Genomic DNA, 5,287 nt, shown 5'->3' with positions numbered 1-5,287 from the left:
TGTGGGGGGGGGGAGGGTGTTGTTTTTTTTTAGGTGGTGTTGGTTGGTTGGTTTTTTTTCCAGTTTTCTTTTGCTGTAAGGTGTGTTCTGCCAGCTGCATCATGGCTTACCTCAGATATCCATTTCTTGTACATTGTGGTGTGAAACCTGCAGCCAATTGATCTTTCTCCACTATAGATCTAATCTCCCTACTTTCAGTTCTGCTATTTTTTTGGCTAAATGACCCTACTTCTCCAAGTTAATTGAATCCCGAGCCTGCAGTCCCAGTTGGCTCTTTGCAACCTTTGACTTGCCCTTCAAACTCTCCTCCTGCCCTCGCTATTTTCTGCACAGGCTTTTGTTGATTTTTGCTAAAAGAAAATTGGCAAAATATAACTTAATTTTCCTTTGCTTGTGCTTTTACTCCCTGACATTGAGGTGAAAATGCTCTTGCCAAAGTCTTTGATGCCAAAACTCAAAGCCAAGACTCCATTCTCAACCTCCTTGACCTGTCAGTCACCTTTGACACAGCCAGCCATGCTCTTCTTTACACATTGACTCAATCTGTTTATTTATTATTAATAATTTTTTTAAGTATTGGTGGTTCTGAGAAGTTGATTCTGGAAAATATACAGAAGAGAAAAAGGATGGTAGAGCCAATGAGATTTAGAAGGAAGCATGGAGGGAAGTTTGCCAGGAGGCCCAAGTGAGAGGATGAGAGAGGGACACATAGGCCATGTCCTCATGAGCAGGAACGTGCGTTTCCCTGGGGTCAAATAACAGTGGTACACCTTGTGTCACTGTTACTTGTCCACAGGGAACGCTCATGCCACGTGCACTCCAGCACATGGTATGTTACCCTGGGTGGGGTAGGGGGGCTGGGGCCAGCAAATATGTTGGCCTTAGTGGCCTTACCTGGGGTCCTGGGGGCCTTGAAGAGCTGCAGCCATGGGACTCATGAAGCAGGTCTCCTGGCTGGCAGCTGGAACATGGTTCTGGCTGGCCAGGCTCTGATTTTGGCTGATGTGCTCTGCTGCCATATGCACCACCCTGCTTTATTTTGGTGTGGATTTTTTTGACCCTGGAATCTCTCAGGCTTAAGAAACCCCTCCGTGCTGCAAAGTAGCAGTATGGGGAATGCCTACATGTGCAGTGTTTCGTGCCACAGATGGGTCTGCAATGCCACATCCATGTTCATTTGGATGCAGCTAGAGGGCACATCCACATGTGCAAACACTAGGGGTGTGCGAAGTAAGCCCTATTCGATTGAGATTTGGATTCGGCCCAAATCAGGAACAGTGATTTGATTGGTTGATTCAGATCACTGTCCCTGATTTGATTTGGCTGAATCTGAAGATTCGATGCTGATTCGGAGAATCAGCTGCTTGGACATAGACACAGCTTTAAAAGTTTTTTCTACATACCTTGAGGTAGCAGGTGTGGCTCATGATCACTGTGCTGCTGGGGAGCATGGAGTATCCCACAGGAGTGTGGGGGTGGCCCCCCCTCCATACCGCCCTGGGGGGCCCGGAGCAGGGGCTGGAGCAGAGCCAGCCTTGGAGTGCAGTGATCCAAAGAAGAGATTTTAATACATCTGGATAAAAGCTCATCGTGCCCATGTTCTTTGGATTGGGATTCTGAAAACCTAAATGCACCATAATCAGGGCAACTAAAATACAAATCTAAACAGAGCTCAATGTTTGTCACATCCATGCTCTGGGTTTCTTCTTTTAAACAGAGTTAATACCGTCCCCCTGACCTCCAATACATGATCAGGTGCACCAAGGAAACTGTGAACCATTTGAGACAGGTACGGTGATTCCTTACTGAACTTTGCATTTAATTTTGGTGACTTCCACAGCATAGGGGGGAATAGTTCTATTTTTATTCATTTGAATCCATTTGTATCCCTTTTGAATCCCAGAGATTGGTAGTGGTTGTATGCTGTTCTTAGAGGCACTTTCATCTGGAGTCCAGCAATTAAACAGCGGTGCCTACATGAGCTTTTCCAAGCATGCTGAGTAGGACATGTTCCTCAGAATTCAAATCAGCAATGAACAGCTGGATGTGGCTTTAATTTGGAGTTCCATTTGTGATAGAAGCGACAGTATTTCAACAGACTAAAGGATGGAAAACCTCTCTTTTCTCAATATAACAACCAAACCTTTCTTTTTATTGAATCAGCAGTATGCAGTTATGATCTCAACTGAAATATGGGGCCACGTATAAGGAAGATACTAGTCAGCCCAGGGAGGGGTTTTTATGCCAATTTCATTTCTAAATTTTAGCTGTTTCTCCATTTCATATTCTTGATATCTCTCCCACCCTCTCTTCCCCTTGGAATGCTTTAGACATAACTGGTTTAACTGACCTAAACAGCAGCATATTTTTCAGAATACTTTATGCTACTGGTCTTTGTGTAAAGGACCACAAGTATTTAGGGCAAAATTAATTGTGAAAGAAACTTTCTGGATTCACTGCATCTAGTAGGCACTGTGTGCATCCTTCTGGTACGGCACACTTTACCTCTGGGAGCTCTGTAGTACAGGCAGGAAATACACCCTTGCACCACTTCAAGCAGAAGTAAAACGTGAACTAGAGTGGGTCACGGACATGCTTCTCCTAATCCTTTTTAGTGCCACTTCTGCCCCAAGGGAAGCTGGCTGGGAGCAGTTAGCCAAAGAAAACACATGGACTGCACTGGTATCCTCTTTTAATAGTCTGTGAGTCTGGTCCTGATAGTATTCTGGCATGGAGAATATGCACTGGGTTGTTGAAGCTTTTCAGGGGAGGAATTTGGCATTATGAGTGTTGAAGAAATGACTGAAAACTTTTGTAATAAGAATTTTACAAGTGCTTCCTCTAAATGCCAGACTACTCAGACACTGCAGACAGTTTCCTACCCAGTGTATGTGTTTACTTACTCTCTCTCCGCATTTGACAACTAGTCTGAGTTGTGGGTGGAATGAATATTTAGAAGCCCATTGGCTTTTAATGAAACAAACTGCCTCTAAGATAATTTTTAATGTCATATATGGCTTTAGGATGACCAGGATCCAGACATTTTGCACACTTATAAATATTTTAACACAGCATCAAGATATTCTACCACAGGGTGCAGCTTTTTAATGGTATTTAGGCTCCTAACTTCCATTAGTTTGGGTTTCTGTGTTTGTATCTGCATGCATATACATAAATATACAGATTTCAAACCCATAGGCACATGCACACACATATACATGACTATATTATAAGACATTTAACAAAGAAAAATGCAAAAAGAAATTAGAAATGCATTAAAATGCAAAAATTATTAAATCAACTAATTTCTCAAATTAATGTCTCTTTTTAGATCCATGCACAGATTAACTCTTCCATGTTCTGTCCTCGTTGCTTGGCAGGAAAGGTCAGTTTCTTTAATCCTTTCCCTCATCCATCCTATTCTTTACAGATATTTTTGTGGAAAGGGAGAGTGCTTGTGTGAGTGTGTGGATGTGTGCGCATCCCCCCAGCCCAGTCAGGCAGGAAAAGGGAGGGATAGGGAATGGGTTTGGGAAAAGCATGATGAGATCAGAAGCTTTCCAAGGTTCCTCCCATCCCATGGGATTTTCTCTGGAAGAAGGCAATCACCCTGAATTAATTCCACATCTCCCTCTCTAACAGAGGAAAAAAGATACGTGAGAAAGCCCTGAAATAAGTTTTCTACAATGTAGTTAAAAATTAAATCTATGAAACCCTGCTCCAATTACATAATGAACTGAAAACAACGAAAGCAGATGTTAATTGTTCATCGAAATACAAAGTGGTAAAAAACGTATGTAGTGTGAGCTAAATGACATTAGATTTCATTCATTTTACATGATAGGAGCAAGAGACAGCAGGGAACAGTTTAATAAAAGAATAAGACAGGTGACTATGTCTGCAGATGTGCTAAAGCAGGATAAATTGACACTAACCTAACTAATTCTGAGACTGCCACCTACTGCACACACAGGAGATACAGTGGGGAGTAAAACGTTTATTGGGAGGCTTTGGTCTTTTGGGCTCACCTAGTACTTACTGCCATAGCTCAATGGGAAGTCAGTGGAGTCAACCTGATTTACATCAAGTCAGAGTAAGCCCCTATATCATGAAAATTATATTTTGGCAATTGTTCTTACAGAGAATACTCAGCCTGTTGAATGTATGATTTGGAAGTTTTATTTATGCCTCGGACTTTGCTGATATGCATAATGCTCATACTGATTATTTTGCATGTGGAAAATTACTTGAATCCAAGACACGTTTTTTTCCCCCCACCAATCAACATGGGGGGAAAAAAGCCTAGTCTTGGATGTGAGTACTGCCTGGGGGAAGGTGGATGCTGTGGCCCTGGCTCTGGGCTTGGGGCTGGAGCTGGAGCAGTGCTGCCACCTCTTTGTGTCAGGGTGGCTTGTGTGGCAGAAAAGGGGTGCATGGGGTTTGGTGGGGGGTGCATGGTGTGTGGCTTCAGGAAAGTATGGGGGGTTACTACACCCCCTTGCTGTCTGCCCTTGTCCTTCCCCCACCACATACCTTTGCCTCTGGCTCTGATGCAGCCAGATCAGGCCCAGACCTGCTGCCACTGCTTCTGTCTGGCCAGGCTGGGCTGGTCTGGGTTTGAACCACTACTTCTGACTGTGCCAAAGCCAGTGCTAGAGCTGCCACAGAAGGTAAATGGCTTGCGGGGTGGGGTGGGTGTTAGGTGACAGGAGGAGCAAGTGGCAGGTGGGACAGGTGGTAGGGGGTCAGCTATAGGCATGAGGGAGCAAAGGATGGCACAGGGGCAGGCACAGGCAATGGATCAAGGGATGAGGGGCAGGTATGAATGAGGGCAGGGGACAAGTGGCAGGAGGGGAGGTCATTCTGCCTGCCTCCCCTCGCTTCTTTCTCCACTACAGTGGGGGGTATATTTAAGATGACGCTGCAATAATTAGAGATATTATTAATAGGGTCAGATTGTTAGAGGGTCATCTTAAATTCAAAGTCATCTTGGATTTGGGTAAATATAGTACCATACATCTAAGTTTTTTTCAAAAATAATTCATGATTTTGAAAACCAAACTTGGGACACCTGGTTTTGATTTTCAGGGATAATGAACATTTGCAGTGTCAGCTGAAATTAAAAGGCTGCATGTAGCAATTGGTGTGGCGCATACCATAGGAGCATGCACTGGCAGTCACAGAGGCTTGGTTCTCCAGAGAGATGCTCTGGCTGTCAGCCAGAGTGTCTCCCCTCCTTTAGTTCTGTCCCAGCTCCTCCAGCATGCCAGGAGTCCGAAGAAGCAGG

The 5,287-nt window shown here is 44.2% G+C and overlaps 1 long non-coding RNA gene across 1 annotated transcript in view; it reads left to right on the top strand.

Moving 5' to 3' along the window:
- LOC112551933 overlaps positions 1 to 5,287 on the top strand; it is an 18,587-nt gene that overhangs the window by 11,717 nt on the left and 1,583 nt on the right. Inside the window, exon 2 of the long non-coding RNA XR_003096272.1 lies at positions 3,332 to 3,385. This is a non-coding gene — a long non-coding RNA (uncharacterized LOC112551933). The remainder of the gene's footprint in view (positions 1 to 3,331; positions 3,386 to 5,287) is intronic.

This window comes from Alligator sinensis, unplaced genomic scaffold (genome assembly GCF_000455745.1).
Source record: "Alligator sinensis unplaced genomic scaffold, ASM45574v1 scaffold836_1, whole genome shotgun sequence".
NCBI classification, from domain to species: domain Eukaryota; kingdom Metazoa; phylum Chordata; order Crocodylia; family Alligatoridae; genus Alligator; species Alligator sinensis.
The sequence above is the reverse complement of the archived record's forward strand: the minus strand, read 5'-3'. Positions and strand labels throughout refer to the sequence as shown.